Here is a 16,797-nt window from a genome sequence, read left to right as displayed (position 1 = left end):
AAATGCGTACAGTATGTCACACAGCTTGTTAAGATGCTGACTCTCTTCTTACAAAACCCCTCTTGACAAGTACATCTACCTTATTGTGTTCACTGTCAGTCTTAGAGAGTGAAAAGGCAGAGAGCAAGTGAGATCTTGGTCACATAAATATGCTGTCTGTGCCTAACTAAAGGGGTAAATGAACTCTCATTTAAGACAGTTACACTCTTTATAAGAAAACCTATTACTGATTAGTCTCTTTTTTTCTTGTTAATGTCTATTTAATTAACATGCATTTTTCAGTGGATTTATTGTTTTGCTCAAAGCAAAACAATAAGGTTCATACAGAGGTTTGCACTAATCTAGATAAATCACTTTTTAAAAGTGACTTAGATGTTGGCCTAACTCGAAAATTTACTATTAAATTAAATTAAATAGCATGGACAATTTCACCACCACTTGGTAAGCTTGCTGTAGGGCTCCTAGTGCTAGATCAGTGCCACAGAAATGATGTCTGAGTCATGAGGACTTCACAGCTGGTTAAAATTCCTTTTAGAAATTGCAAAGATCTAATTCTACGAAAGCAGGACTTATGCCAAGTATCCTCACTATCCACTCATCCCCAAAAAGGCCAGCAAAAAACTGAACTCTAGATGAGCTTCACATCCTGTGTTTTAGACTTCTTGGCAGTTAGAAAGTCATATATATTTATATATATGTGTGTGTGGTGTGTTTGTGTGTACTCTCTATTCAAATTCCACTTGTACTGCTGGGTGATGTAGTAACACAGGAATTCAATGTTAATGATTAGGGACAAGCAGACAGAGAGAAACAACTCATGGATTGCTAATATCTGGCTTAGTTTGAAGAGCTGTCTTGGGGCAAATATCACCCAAAAATGGAAACTTAAATTAGTCTATATAAGAAAGTTGTCTAAGGCAGCAGAATATATTACCTTCCAAAATAAAGGGGAAAAAAGCAAATATTTTTATTATATATTAATTTTAAAAAATCTGTGAATCTTGATTCTAATTCAATAGCCCTTATGTCTCAGGTTTGTAACTTTACATCATTTCAGCCTAAATTCTGACCTATGTAAGAGACCAGAGTTATTAATATTTCCTATTATTTCTACTCCTCAAACTTTATGACTGGATTTCTCCAAGGCGTTCTTCATTCCCACTCCTATCTTCCTCTTCATTTTGAAAGTAGCAGTTCAGGGAATTGGCTGAAAGATAGAAAAACAGACACATAAAAATTGTCTGATTGACAGTATTCATTGTAATTTTTTTTTTTCCTGGAGAAGATATGAAGGTGAATCAGGAAATGGATGGCATTTTCAGATCATATGAATCAGTACCCAAGAAGTCATCATTTTCACCAAATATCTAACTGCTTTTAGGGACTTGAAGTTAGATGGCTCTTATTTAGAACTCATATCATAACTTCTTTAACGGCCTTATCTGTCAGAGACTTTAATGGAAAGAAAGCAGCAATTACTAAAAATTAGGTCACAGATTTATAAATGTAAGTTGCACATTTATTTATATAGCTGTGTTGAAAATATCTTATGCATTCATGAAAATAAACCATTTTGTTTATAAAGAGTTTTAATAATAGAAAGAATGAGAAATATTACTGTATTATCCTTTGATCACAAATAGTAAATATAAACTCATTAGAAGAATGTATAGTTCTCAAAGGCAAGTTTTAGACTCTCACCTAGCTTTTTCTAATTCACGGATATTATGGAGACCAGTCAGCTTAACCTTTAAATACTGAATATAGAATGAAACAGTAACTTAATGGAAAACAACAAAGTTTGTAACTATTGACATTTACTTCCCTATTATTTAAATGAAGAATTGCAATGGTGTCTTTTATTAAGACAGTTAAAGTGATGCTCAGTCTGACCTTGCCCTGTGTCTGCTACTGGGCACACACAGCTACAGCCTTTCCTGGCCTGATTTTTAACAGTGTTCTTCCCTACCAGACCCATCTGAGGATGAGGATGACAAACTTAAATCCTTTGGGTCATCTCCTTTCTTGGGATGAAGATGTCATTCCTCTTTTTACCCATACCAACATCACAAGTCCCTGGCATTTAAACATGGCAGACTTGTAATGATCCAGCCTTGCAAGATGATGTTGCTCCATGCAGGTGGGAATGTTAAGGGCTCGGTCAACTCAAATGCAGCAGGGCAAATACTTTTCTGAATCTCAGTGGGAAAGAAGAAAGAAAGAGTAATGTAGATCTGATTATTAGGTATTTCAACAATGTCGTGTAAAACAGGTAAATTCAAGACACCAGGCTGCACAAGCTCTCTGTTCTCAAGCATTGATTCAAGAAATGGTGCTTGTTTGTATACACCCTTCTCCTGCCTGGTCTGCTCCGGAAAGGCTCTGGTCATCAGTAGGGTTTCTCCTCAGTAATAAATGATGTGGTTAAAAAACACAAAAGTAAGCAATTAACTGTGAGACTTCAAAGTTTTTCTCTGCCTGTTTCTCGTGAATTAAACAAAAATGACTAATGTTTTCAATCGTCTGGAAAAAGCAACATGCAGTGGTAATAAACACTTTGATCATGAAGTAAGCAAAGTCCTTTCCCTACGATGGAAGCATAACTCAAGGTTCAGTTTTCTTTTTTTTTTTTCTTTTTTTTTTTTTTTTTTGTTTTGTTTTGTTTTTGTTTATTTAACCCAACCTAAACTTCCAATTTACTGTATCTGACTTTGTTTTTCTAAATGGTGAAAGAGATGCTTACTATCCAAGGTGCTTTTGATGGGTAATGTGAAGACAGGCCTTCCCTTATACTGACTTTCCCACCTAAACAGATGGAAATCCACCCCCTTCCCTGCTTTCTAACACTCCTTATATCCTGCCACCACAGGAATGAGCTGAAATCTGGCTTCCAACCAAACTGGCCAAAAGCCTGAAGGTGCTGTGCAGCCTTTCCCCTTCCAACTGCAGTACCTTCACTGCTTCCACATGCTGCCATGCCTTACTATGCTGGGCTCTATTTTGTTGGAAGGAGAGATCAAAAATAACTAACAGTGAGAAATACAATGTCAGGAAAATAGGAGGTGGAGGACGAGCTCCATACTGGAAGAAAACCTGGATGCAATGGACTTGGTCTTCTGAGAGGTTTTTTTTGTTTTTCCCTTCTTTAAATCAGACAGCGTAGCAGAGCTTCTTCTGCTGCTTTCTTCCTTGCCCTTAGCATCATATTCCTAGATTATATTAGAATATCCTTATTTATTTTGGATATACTAACACACTGAGGCTTAGCCTAGGATTGAGACACCACTGTGCAACTTGTGAAGAAACAAAAAACCCTCAGCCCCTACTTGCAACGGTACATCTGGGGATTGCATCACCTAAAATTGCTAGGCTCACTCACTCTACTCATCTGTTTCAACTCTATAACTTAGACATAGCACAGAGTTACAAGTAACGTTAAAAATGTTCTGTTTTGTACCTTTATTTCAAACATGGTTAATCTCACAGACGTCTTTGCCCTTGAGTTTTTAAAATAAAATTAAATTAGGCATTGACATCATGACAGCTCTTCCATGAAACTGGTATAAAACTATAAAGTGCATTACTTAAATGCTCTGTGTGTGATATAGAGTCAATATGATTCCAGTGGAATTTTTCTTTGAAGGTACTGTATGTTGTTAACACAGTATGATATAAAGATATAAATAAATCTTGGTGGTGAGTTTGGGGGTTTTGTTTATTTTTTACTTATATGCTTACTGTTTCATAGCCAAACTGTAGAGGAATTTTTAGAGGCTAAAACTGACATCACTCAACAGGTTACAATTTTGGGAGCATTTTTTGCTAGCAGTTGGTTTTGGATACACAGTGCTTACTTATCACAGATAAAGTAGGGATGATTCATTTTTTTTACACAGTAGTTGGAAAAACAAATATATCTCCCCTTTAAAAAGAAAGCCTAAATGTACTGTAATAGGTGGAGGTACATAAAAAGTATAGGACTTGTTGATCTGAAGATAGATGTCTTAATAACACTCCAAAGAAGTTAACAGTGTAGATATGTGAATCATCTCATAGCTGCACATACTTTGACAACAACTTTTAGATGTAAAATGAATTCTTATATTTTCTGTACAAGTATTCTCTAGATCAGAAGGAAATCACATGAGAAAGTGACCCCAGGCATTAAAGTAATTACAGTAGTGGCTTCTCAAACTCTATTGTTATAAATAAGGAAACATCCTTGACTGTCAGGGTTACGTGACTTTAGGGAAAAAAAAAAGTCTTTAGTGTTTGGGTTGGGTTTTTTTTTTAATACCAACAAGTAATCAGAAAGAATGTTCCAAATTCCAGGACTTCATTTTAATGATAACCTCAAACTTTTGTTAATGTTTTGTTGCTTGAACAAGTTTCTTTTATACCCTAGCCAAAGTAAAATTGTCCCTTGAGTTGGAATTTTAAGGCAATTTGGATTTGCAACATTGGGCTCGCTGATAAGTTTTGATGCTAGTTGTTTTAATTAGCTAACTTTTATAGGATTACTCTAGCATGGATGAATTCCATGGTTTTGTTTGTTTTAATAAACTCTAACTGCTTTTAGTCTTCTAAATGGAGGTCTTGCTGCGAACAACAAAAGTCAGTTTCTGCTGCAGTTTGTAGTAGAAATGCACAAATGCAGTCATAAAAAAACCAAACCAAACCACTCTGATGAAATCAATTACAATGCATAGATGAACAAAAATAACCTCCTGGTTTAATACAGGTGAGCTGACAAAACACAAAAGCATGCGCCGAGAACCCGGTGAGCGCAAAAATGCGAACGCACGTACCTGGAGGGAGATGCCTGCGCGCCCCGGCTACAGCCCCGCACTGCCACGTCTCACTGTCCCACGCACGCCCCGGGACCTTTATAGGGGATTCTCCCAGGGCTTGGAAATGAACTTTTGGGGCTGACACGTCGATCGTGCCATGGGGGGAGGGAGGGGACTGGGGAGGGCGGAGAGGGACTGGCCGGAGGCTCTTACGTGGCGGCAGCAATGTCAGCCCCGCGCTCCCCCCCAGGGCCGGGGCCGCTGGTGCGGGGCTCAACTGCCTACGCGGTTCCTCGCCGAACCCCGGAGGCGCGGGGCCAGGACACTGGGGCTGGCTGTCCGGCTGCGGCATGGCGTGAGAGGGGTGCGGAGAGCCGGCGGGCGTGCAGCTTGGCAGCTCCGTGCCCCTTCCGTCCCGGGGCAGTGGCTGGCGCCCAGCTCTCCTTCGTCTCCCCTATTTGCTGCTCCCCGGTTTTGGTACATTTCCCCTGCCCGGGGTCCCCTGCGGACCCGGCACCGGCGGCGCTGCCTGTGTCCACCGCCTCCCCTCCCTTCTGCTGTCGCTTGCTACAGCTCGCCAGGATTTGTTGTGCTTAGTTGTACTGGCGCTGAGGCACCCCTGCTCAGATCTGATGGCAAAGGAGCAGCCTCAGGTCATGTTTTTTTGTGAGCTGCGATGATTAGGGAATAAAAGGAAATAAAAAATCCAAACCCCTAGGACAAATATCTCAACCAGTTGCAACTTCTCAGCTGGCCCGGAGGGGGGAGCGCGGGGGAGGGCAGGGAGTAATGCGAGATCGCCCCAGCCCGGGGCAGCGCCGGCTGCGGGACGAGCCGAGCCACGCACCGCACCGCACCGCATCGCATCGTATCGCCGGGGCCGGGCGGCCGCGGCTGCTCCGCCCCCGCGGCGGGGCGCTGGGTCCGGCCGCCGGGCGAGGCGCGCAGCTGCCGCGCCGCAAACTTGGTGCGAGCGAGTGGAGCGCGGGCGGCTCGGCGGGGCTGCGGCCATGGCGGCGTGAGGCGGGCAGCGGGCACCAGCGCGGCGGCGGAGCTCCCGCCCGCCCGCCTGCCCGCCTGCGGCGAGCAGCCCACGGCGCCTCCAGGTAACCCCTGTCCGCCCCTCTCCCCTCCTCGCCGGGCTCAGGCTGCGGGCGGCGGCGCTCTCGGGGCTCCGCGGGCAATTGTGCGTTCCCGGCCGCCCTGTCCGTGACCGGGGCCGCCTCGCTGGGCTCCGCGGGGCTGCGCACCGGTGTCCGCCGAGCGCCCCGGGGGGCTCGGAGGCCGGGCGGGCTGGGGTCCGGGCGGGAGCGGCGCAGGGTGCCGGCAGGGGGAGCCGGCGGCGAGGCGGAGCGCCGCTACCGGCGGGCTCCGGTGCCGGAGAACGCTGCCGGTGCTCGGAGCCCGTCTCGGGCATTGCCCGGCCCCACCCCCGAAAGTCCACCGCGCCTTTCGGAACGGGCGGCCGTTCTCCGCGAAGGCAGTGCTGTTTGCTCGGGACCGGAAAAAAACAGACGGACAGGGAGCCACATCTCCAGAGGGGCCGGCACCCGGACCGCGGGTGCTCCGCGCAGCGGGACCCCCGCGCCGCTCTTGCCCTCGGGTTCACGCCCGCGGGTGCGCGTTCTCGCCCGGGAGAGTGAGGTGCGTTGCTGTCGCTGAGCCCCGGCTGCGGAGAGGCAGCCGCTGGCTCCGGAACGTTTCGGAGAGTCTTGTCACACTTCAGCAAGTGAAGTTTGCTCAGGCTCATCTTCTGGTGAGGGTAGAAGTGGCGTGAAAGGCACCGGCAGTTGTCTGAGAAACGTGGGTTTTCAGTGGGATGTTCGCGTGGTATGATTTGAAACCCCGATGTGCTTTTATGCTCGCTGTTCTGTTTAACTGGGCTGTCTTCGGTCTGTGGCGTGACTGTATTTTTGCACTTTCTCAAGTGGGAGTTATAGTTTACCATTCCGCAACGATGCAGATGGAAACACCTCAGTCAGTTGTAAACTATCTATCGTTCTATGAGGCTTGCTTGCCAGATAAATGACAACTATTAAGGTTTGTTGTATCGTTCCAGATGCTGAGTGTGCATTGTCGATTGACACAACGATAATCTGCCCGGGGTTATTCCTGGGGGGGGCTGGGGGGAGTGCATCTGCTCCTTCAGCAAACCGGACTACGGGCATGAGAGGTCTGTGTATGCAGGCACATGCAGTCTTGTGAAGGTGGTTAGAATTTTCAAGATTATAGCTGTAAAAAACATCCTAAGGCTAAAACATGTTGTTAAAGTTATAGTGATAGCGTGTTCCGGGAGCCGTGAGGTAGTGCATCTGAAGGTCTTACTTTCTGAAAGCCGACTAGCCGCTCTTCATTTGAATTTTGATGTAAAAGCCTGATGTGATGCTAGCCCAGCTAGAGTGAAGTAGATTACTTTTCGTAGTGGAAATTGCACTCAAATCTTACTTCTAGAAGTTTGAACGTCTCCTGGTTGTTATATAAGGCTGACTCAGTTCAGTAAAGTTTGACTTAGAATTGTTGAACTTGCTCTTGTCATATATATATAACACATAGTCAATCAAAAGTGTATTGCTGCCTTGAAAGGCTGAGGTATGGCCTTTGCTTAGTGTAGTGGAAGATGTTTGTAGATTTCTGGATTTTGTGCTGTGTTCCCACCTTTCTCTCCAGCAGGTACCAATAATATAACTTTATTACGTTTACTAACGAATTCATCTCATTTTCTCATTTTAATGCTGAACAGCTGTGAGGAGTCCTGCTGAGAGCTAAGGTTTTGCTCTGGAGTGTGGCAGTTTACTTCTCTGTTCGGGAGGTTGTTTTGAACTAAGCAGTGTAAACACTGGCTTCTGAGCTGTACTGTTTATTCCTCGCGATGTTGTAACAGATCTGTTTTGGTTGACAAAGCTGAAGGCATTAATATCTGAAGTGTCTCATTTCTTGTAATCTCTAACTAGTGCTGCTTTCATAAAGTACTTACAGGTAGTAGGAGTGCCTGTGCACTTTGTAATGATCCATAAACATAGTTGTAGCAGGTTTGTTATACTCATTTCCTGCTGGGCAGAGATGCGGAGGGTGGTAACTGTGTAGTGCTGCTGTTTTCAGAAGAGTTGTGTGGTAGTTTGTTTTTCACTTTCTTTTCCCCCAGCTACTTAGGAATCCCACGTGGATTCTAACTCCTGTTGATATAGTCTTGCACAAATACAGCATTTTAAGTGAATGGAGTTCATTACTTTTCAGGGAGTAACTGTACACTGCAATCTATGAACTGCAGAAATACAACAAAACTCTCCTGCAAATTTTGGCATTTACGTTAGAGGTTGCATGCAGGAATTCAGCCAAGGGAGCAGCTGAGCTCCTGGGGTGAGCAGGAGCAACAAGACCCGTTTCTGCCCTCTGGTCTGCAACAGCTTTTATCAGCAGTGCTGGCTGGGTCTGATTTCTGTGCTGTGGGACACGTAAGTGGATTGCTGATACTACTATCAGTTGATAGTAGGTGTGTACTAGCAGTACGATCTGTTGATAGTGGGGAGGAGGGTGTGTGAAATCTGATACTGTGCTACTTCATGTAAAGCAGTGTCTAGTGATTGGTTAGTGTGTTGTGATGGTGGACTTCTGAATAGCAGTGAAATACGATTTAGCTTTAGATTTAACATCTGGTTTATAAAATTTTGATCTGCTCTTGATGTTTAGTAATGTGTGTTCTAAAGTTACTATGGCTCCTGAGATGAATTTCTATTGCTTTGGCCGTAATTATAGGAAGCAGCGCTGAGGAGCTTCTCTTTTTCTGTAAAATCATTTTATGGAAATGTTTAATGGGCATTCTTGTCAATGCAGAGTTCTCCAAATTATTGTTAATCAGTCTGTTTCTCTTTATTATCATCCTTTTATCCATTCTGGCATGTATTTGCATTCTGATTTGGAAACAATGTTACATTACAGCCTATATGTTCGTTCTCTCCTAATGTGTTTTGCAGAGCTGTAGCTGCTTCAAAAGAACAAGTTCTTGGGGTTTTCTGTGTTTTAAAAATTTTTTATTTTGTTCTGTTTTTGTCAAACACCATAAACATTTTTCAAACTGACCGTTTTGAGGTATGTTTGCCAACTGTTGGTGGTAGGCTGGATTTAATTTCCAGGCTGCAGCATTGCAGCTGTGACCCGTGAAAGGCAGGTGGCACTCTGCTATCTGCAGTTCTTACAGACACCTGGGGAATGCCACAGCCCAAGCTGTGCACTTCAGGTATGGTTGGCTGTTAAATCTCTTGTTGCTAAAACGGCAAATAGTTTTCAGGGGAAAAAAAAAATATTTGGGCTTATATTTTAGTTTTCTTTATAAATATGTCCTAGGATTTATTTAAGAAATTTGCCAGTTTGCATCTAACTATAGCACATTTGGTTAACATTTGTCAGGAAGGTAGCAAATGTAAACCAAGTTAATGATCCCCAAAGTGCAGTCTAATTAGTGTCCTCTTGGTTTTTTTTTTTTGCTAGAATGTATATTCCAAAGTGCGAAGCATGCAAATCTTTTGTCATTTAGTGGATTTGTTCACGCGTCCATTATCAAATTTGTGTTTCCCTGGGGAACTTTGATGCAATCCAATTGTCTGTTGTATGGTATGAACTCTTTATTGCCATACATAATAAATATATTAATAAAATTAATCTCTGGGGAGATTGAGTTTGGAAGACATTTCCGAGTGTCCCAGTATATTATAGAAAGTCAGGAAACTCACAAAAAGCTGATGTTTGTTAGTGATAGTTGTAGAAAACTGGGGTTGATACATAGCCTGCACTGAGGCCTTTGCAATGAAACTCTTGAGTTTAACTCAACTGTTGAAACTTATCTTTTCCAATATTATCTTTTCTTTGCCAACAGTTTGAATTACTTGTTCAGAAAGTTTAAATGCTGTGTAGCATTTTAGCTGTGCTATCATTTCCAGACTTATCTCCTATTAGCTTATCTGTGTTATGAAATTTCTTGCATGATAGCCAGATAATACAGCTTTTCATTCCTTTTCCATTTTTTCTTTTTAAAATCAGGGTATATCCCTGAGCTCCAGTATACCGTAGAATTGTTGGATCTTAATTTCTGACAGAACTGGTCAATCTTTTCATGGTTACCAACCTCACCAATGGAGATTAGTTTCATTTAGGGGATGTTGATTGAGCGGCTCTGAATCTTTGGCATATAATATTCTGATTTTTTAATCCCTTGCTAGATGAATAGCAACGTGCATCCATTTAACAGTATTTGTTTGGTTTAGGAGAAGCTAAGAGAAATTATAACTTTGAAAATACTGAAATACAGCCTTTTACTCTTCTCTCTCTTTGTAATACTGGAATATATTCTTAGGCATAACTAAATACATGTGATGAATGAATTAGATAATGTGTGATGGCTGCAGGATTGGCTTATAATGTGAATTGGGTGGGCTGAAGAAATGGGCTGTACTGTGAATTGTATTGATTTTCCCACTTCTTTTCCCCACCTCTCTCCAAATTTCAAAATTGAGCTGCTGTCTTTGGTGCTGTTGTCCTTCTCTGAATCGCTAGTCTAGTTGGAAACCTAGAATGCTACTGAAATGTGCTTTCTTTTTAGACTTAGCTTTAACTGGGTATCAGGAATGCTTAATGTAAAGTTAATTATAAAGCCTCTGTAGGTAGGGAGAGAATATTTTAATAATTTTGGGCCCTGTTTTTCTGACCCACAGTGATCTTATTGCTGAATAAGTAATTTCTGTTACTGGTGAAATCTACAGACAAAGCCATGAGAATAAGTATTTGTTTGTAGTTTTAAAAGTTATTAGGGAGTTGCTCTTCACCATGTTTTCTTCAGCATACAGTCTCTCAGAAATTCCTGTTGCCTTTTTCTTTCACTGTTTGTACATGTTTTTTCACCGTGTCATTTCTTTGACCTGCTTTCACTGGAAATCCACTAACACTTGTATTGGCAAACTCCCCTGGTTATGAAGGGCACCCTGGGAGCATGGCTGAAATGACCTTGTTGTGGGAGAAAATGTAGGGGATGAAACCATTTCTGTTGACCTTGTCTGATAGCAAATTTGCCTTTTACTTGAGGAAAAACTCCTGACCTTGCCAATTATAGGACAACAGGTCATGTGTATTGCTTTGTGTCTCTCAATGTCTGGCAGAGTCTTAGGGCTTCTTTACTAAGTCCTAGTCAAAGCTGAAGACTGAAAAGAAATTATCCACAGTCATTGGGCTGTTACGTTGCTTGGCATAAGTTCAGTTCCTGATGGTCTCTTCTCTTGATGGTCTCGCTTGCTTTCTTACTCTGAACTTGCAATAGGGATAAATGATTGCTTTCTTAGTTCTTGTCATACAAACTGTGTGTGTGTAGTCCAAATTTTAGCTGCTTCTCATGCTCCAGTGCATGCCTTTCCTTGTTGCTTTTTAAACCTAAGCAATGATCCTGAAATATCTAGGAGACAGTATGTACACAAAATTATTCGTAGTATCAGATGTTGTATTACACAGTGCTGCAAATCAGGACTCCTAGCTTAGCCAAAAGATGGGTTTTCAGCTTTGGATAGTTTTCTGATAGTGCTCTTCAAGGCGTATCAGCCTGGGGTAGGCCAAGAGCCTAATGCCTCCTGTGATCCTGATCAGTAGCTGTGGTGCTGAAGTTGCTAAAGATGATGTTGGTACTGTTGTTGTTGTGGTCATTTTCTGACCCTGTAAATCCATGTCCTGGCTCTCACTTCATAATATACTTGAGAAAAACCCAACCAATCAGAAAACCCTCTTAATTCCTGTCCACTATTAACAACTTCTCTTTGTGACCTGAACACCATGGTACGTCGTGATTCCCAAAGGCAGGCAGATATAGATGGGGAATGCTGTGCCATCAGAATCAGAAAGTGCTGATGTAGTTTGTTGTCCACTTTGGAAATTTTGGGACTCTGTCAGTCCATTGCCTACTGGGTCCTTTTAGTTGTGCTATTGTAGCTATTCATGTGGAATCACAGTGTAAACAGTGTTAGGGAACCGATCATCTTAAAACTTTGCCTTTGAAGTACCAACTCCACAGGCACTGATTTCGGTGTAAGTGTAGGTGTGCGATGGCTCTTGTCAGGTGGGAAAGGAGGGGAGAGGAGGATTGTGTGTGCAGAATAAAGTTCTGATTAGTCCCTGAAATAGCGATGAAATGTGGAGGATTTTGCCTTGGTGTTTTAGCGTGTAACCAGACAGCTTTTTGTTATGTCAGCTTTATAACAGGCAGCAAGCTCTCTTGAGGAGGCTGCAAATGGGCTGAGCACAGTTGTATGCCTGTCTTCACCAGCAGTCTAAACTCACCTCCTGAGGAGTGAGGTACCTGAGTGGCAATGCCTCATTGCACTGCCCTCGAGTGTGTCAGAAGTGGGGAAATTCAGGGGATTATTATGTTAAATACTGAAGTTCAGTCTTCCAGAGTTCGTCTGCTAGACCTTACTCTATTGAAAAATGATAATGGATTCTGATACATGCTGTTGGAATTGATAGTAGAAAGCCACAAAAGCCTTTTACAATTAAGTGCCAGGAGCATGAGTTCATGTGTACAGTTCTAGAGACATGCAAGAGGTGAAGTTGGTGTTTGTGGGAAGCAAAACTTCATGTGTGTGGGTAGAAGTCTGAAAATGCTGCTACCCTGGGCTCTGGAGACTTGTCTAGCTGATGTAATTCTGTTGGAAGGCTTGGTCAGAGTTTACAGACTTTATTGAATTATCCAAGAAAGCTGCTGGACTTTACAGTTTATCTTCTGTTGCTTTCCTAAGCACATGGTGTCAGACTCTTTACCTAAGCATTAGTTAAATCTTTAATATAGAAGGCAGCCCAGTGAAGCCTGGGCATCATGCTTTAATGGCTGGTTCCAAAAAAAAGTGTAATTACCAACAACAGCAAAAAGAGATCTGGGCTCTAAAGCTGAATTGCTATTCTTTTTGCCATTGTTGTCTATTGTTTTAAATTAAAATAATGGTCTGAGTGGAGGAACTTGATTTTTTCCTCCAGTATTCTTTCTTTAAGCGAGTTTGCAAGTAGCTTTGATTAGAAAATTCCATTTTTGCTCACTTATCTATAACTGTCAGGGGAGATTGTTTTGCAAATTTATTTAATCTGAAGGCCAACGAGATCAGTATCAAAGTTTGAAGAAAAATAATCTTGAACTAGAGGTAAACACTTAATCCTGATATTTAACTTGAGTCTTTATATTTTTCTCTCAAACCCATAATCATAAAGTGCTCTTAAAATAACTTGAGCAAACATGTTATTTTTCTTAGAGTACCCCCATGAACTCATTGCTGGCAATGGCTGTCTGCCTCTTGGGAAAAGGACACATTAGTCTTTTTATAGGGTGACTGTTGACAAAGCTTGTCCTTCAGCTTCACTTGTAGAGCTGCTGTGTTGTAATTGTTTCTTTTTACCAGAAGGCTAAAAAAAGAACTAGTTTGCTGTGGAGGCATAACACTAATATTTTAATAAGAAGAAATATAGGAAATATAGGACTTGTTTAACTGGAAATATAGGGAGCTCCATTTGTTTGTGAGTAACAATTCATGTGCTTAACTTACCTTTCAGATTTACTGTGAATTCTGTATAAACCAGACCTGATTTGTAATTGCATGTGTTTGTTTATTTTTGGGATTTAGCATTTCCCTTTAAAAAAGTAATTTAAACAAGAGGTTTGGTTTTTGTTTTTTTTCCTCTGCTACTCTCATCAACCTAGATCTTTTTTATAAGCCCCAATGCCAACGCTGAAAAATTTGGAAATGACATTCAAAATAAGTGGAGCAGTTGACACCAGGCCTGTTCCCAGCTCTGTGCACACCCTGACACCTTCAAAAATTTATCTGTAGCTGTAGATCTAGTCTAGAGAACCTGATTACAGATGAAACCTGAAGATCTAGAGGTTTCTGGTTTTAACTAGCAGCTTTAGTTTGCTCCTTGCCAAGTCACTGGTTGCTTGTCTTCTCTTGCCCTTTTCTACGTTGTGAAAAGTGTTGCTTTATGTCATCTGAGTACCTTGTCTCCTTCTTGAGTATTTGGGGACTAAAACTTTCCAAAGCCTTACAGGAAATTTTTTGCATGTGTTGAATGTTTTTGCTTCCACATAAAACCTTGTTTCTACAAATCAATCTTCATTTGAATAATAGTGTTTCTGTGTTTGTATTAATATCTATAGATGATAATTGGAATGATCAGTCTTCAAAAAAAGACTGTTCCTGAATATCATTCGTGTTGTTTTAATGCCACCTTTCTTCTGATGCCACCTTTCATCCCAAAACGTTAAGTAGAGACAACCTTTGGCTTCATAACAACATCTGGGCTTACTTCATAGTTGTATTACTTGTCCTATAAACATTAGGGTTGTGTGAACTGGAATGCTCATAGGAGCCTTACTTTTGTGACTGAGTGGTAAGGATTTGAGTCATCAAGAATTAGTATTATATTGTTCAGGTTTACATGTCATACTGTGACTGAGAGGAGTTTGGAATTGCTCTGTCAGGCAGCTGGCTAGGGAGAAAGGGATGAGCAGAAGATAATCTCTTCAGTTTTAGCAATGGCAGCTGATATATAACCAAGTAGTTTCTTCTTCTGAAATGTTTCATTTGACTTCTTTTTGCCACAGTAGTTCCCAAGATTTGCCATTTAAATAGCATTTGGGCTTATAACTGTAGTCTTTATGTTGCAAAATGTGGAATATGTAAAATTTTCTTAAGAAAGAATGTTCATTGATGTTTCATCTTTGTATACTTTTTAACCTAATCAACCAGAAGGGCGATTTAATCCATGAAGCAGCAGCTAACAAGCAAACTCTAAGTGATGTCCAGGTGTTGAAAGAACAAATTACTTGTTGGTAGAAGTGCCTTGTTAAGGTTTAGGGCTGGACATGCTTCAGTGATCTCAGGCCTAGGGGGAGGTTAACAGAGCTTGGGAAGAAGGATGTCCACCATTGATAGTGAACACACAGAATGCAGAATTTAAGGGCCATGTAGACATCTGGCAGAACTCCCAAGACGATGAAGAAATTAACGAAGCCAACTCTGCAGCTGTGCTGAAATCAGCTCTGTCTGGGTAAAAGGTAATTCTGGCAGGGGCAGATTGCAGCCACCTATTCACAGACCACCAACCCAAGAAACTTTGGACTCAGCAGAGGAGAAACACTGAGCGTGGGACTAATTAGCATGGGAAGCAAGAGAATCATTTACTAATAGAAGATAGAATACTAATTAATAAGAGAACTATGTAACTCGTAGCCAATGAACACTGATTCTTTTGTTTGCTAAAATGTATAAATAGTAAAAAGTTTTGATAATTGGCATGCTTGATTTGTGTAGTATCACTGAGCACCTAGGCTTGTGCAACTCTGAAGTAAGTAAGCAATATCTCCCTTGAGTGTGTAACTATTGGCTTGTTGCACACTGGGTAATGAATCCATTTTTTTCTGGACAACATTTACATGTTGGTACCAGGAACCAGTCAACAGAGAAAGCTGTTACATCAATTTTCCATTATCTAGTTTTTTGGGGGGTATACCTAGCTGCTCAGAAATGAATGGAAATACAGCATCCTTGCCCCAAGGCATCTATGGATGGAATTGGTTTTGTCTGGAAAGATCCCTCCCAGTGCATTCCACTGTAGCTCAGCATGGGAAGTGAAGGATGCAAGTCAACATGCAGAATCACTGAAATGGTAAGATATTTCTCATACTTCTGGCAGTAATATTTTCATACTTGCAGTCCTATAGAAAAGATTTTGTAGGCTCTGTAGTTTGTATTTAAATATAATCTCTGAACTATGTTTTCTTTCATCCTTCCTTACGCAAAGTCCTACTTCAGTAAGTCATGAAAGATTTGCTGCTAAATCTTGCCAAGTTTCTAATGTTTCCAGACCTGTTGGAATGAGTCCAGAGGAGAGCAGAGCTGGTGCACCTCTCCTGTGAGGACTGACTAAGGGACTTGGAGCTGTTCAGCCTGGAGGAGAGAAGGCTCTGGGGAGACCTTGTGGCACCTCACAGTAGCTAAAAGGGGCCTACAAGAAAGCTGAAGAGGGACTCTTTGGAAGGGCATGTAGTGACTGGACAAGGGGGAATGGCCTTAAGCTAAAAGAGAGCAGATTTAGATTAGATATGAGGAAGAAGTTCTCTACTGTGAGTGAGGGTAGTGAGGCACTGGAATAGATTGCCCAGAGGAGTTGTAAACTTCTGGTCCCTGGAGGTGTTCAAGACCAGTCTGGATGAGGCTGAGAGTAACCTGGTCTGCTGGAAGGTTCTCTGGCCATGGCAGGGGGTTTGGGACTAGATGATCTACCTTGAAAGAAGGTTGTAGCAAGGTAGAGGTTGGCCTTTTGTCCCAGACAACTAGCAACAGGACAAGAGGAAATGGCCTCAAGATAGGCCAGGGGAGGTTCAGGTTGGACATCAGGAAGAATTTCTTCACTAAAAGGGTGGTTAAGCATTGGAATGGGCTGTCCAGGGAGGTGGTGGAGTCACAGTTTTGGAAAGTGTTCAAGATGTGACTGGATGTGGCACTTAGTGCTGTGGTTTAGTAGACAAGGGGGTGTTCCATCAAAGGTTGGAGTCAGTGACCTTGGAGGTCTTTTCCAATCTTAATGATTCTATGATCTTTAAGGTACCTTCTGAACCTAATTGTTCCATGGTTTAATGATTCTGGTGTCTTATGCAGTGTGGCATAAAGCAAGCTGGAGACACAAGCTAATTGCTTTCCTTTGGCATTTCTGTTATAGGCAACTGCCTGTAACCTGTAGGTGACGTGTTCCCTTTGCTCAAGATTCTGACCCATCAAAGGAAAATGAAGTATAACACATCTCTGTAGTAAAATTACAGTGTTGATAGGTACTTTAGTAATGTGTGACAAATGTATATGAATTAAATGGTCACTGTGCTAGACAGAACTCATTTGAGCAATAATTTCTGTGTAGAAATAGTTGGGTGGGGCTCAGTGACTGAAATTGTTCTATCCAGATAACTGGTTTGTAGTAATGTTCCCTCCTG

General features: G+C 42.0%; 1 protein-coding gene, 1 long non-coding RNA gene and 1 other non-coding gene across 5 annotated transcripts in view; 1 reads left to right on the top strand and 2 right to left on the bottom strand.

Annotated features, from left to right (window-relative positions):
* Nucleotides 1-943: 943 nt before the first annotated feature.
* On the bottom strand, nt 944-4,931 carry LOC136302465 (uncharacterized). The gene is made up of 2 exons (XR_010724066.1): nt 4,809-4,931; nt 944-1,207 (listed from the first exon to the last, which is right to left on the bottom strand). It is a non-coding gene; the product is annotated as an uncharacterized lncRNA (long non-coding RNA).
* Nucleotides 1,293-1,361, bottom strand: LOC136302784 (small nucleolar RNA SNORD123). The gene has a single exon (XR_010724141.1). It is a non-coding gene; the product is annotated as a small nucleolar RNA SNORD123 (small nucleolar RNA).
* Nucleotides 4,932-5,768: 837 nt separating the features above from the next.
* SEMA5A (semaphorin 5A) overlaps nt 5,769-16,797 on the top strand; it is a 318,649-nt gene continuing 307,620 nt past the window's right edge. Inside the window, exon 1 of one of the 3 annotated variants that reach the window (XM_066186026.1) lies at nt 5,769-5,896. The gene's annotated coding sequence lies outside the window, so the exon portion shown is untranslated. Of the gene's footprint in view, nt 5,897-6,254; nt 6,435-8,996; nt 9,025-16,797 lie in introns of those variants that run through there. The other 2 variants (XM_066186022.1, XM_066186035.1) reach the window with 2 other exon arrangements.

The sequence above is a fragment of the Chamaea fasciata genome, unplaced genomic scaffold (genome assembly GCF_029207755.1).
Source record: "Chamaea fasciata isolate MVZ Bird 193981 ecotype frontalis unplaced genomic scaffold, bChaFas1.0.hap1 SCAF_1, whole genome shotgun sequence".
Taxonomy (NCBI): Eukaryota; Metazoa; Chordata; class Aves; order Passeriformes; family Sylviidae; genus Chamaea; species Chamaea fasciata.
Note: the sequence above shows the minus strand (reverse complement) of the source record. Positions and strands in the feature narration are given on the sequence as shown.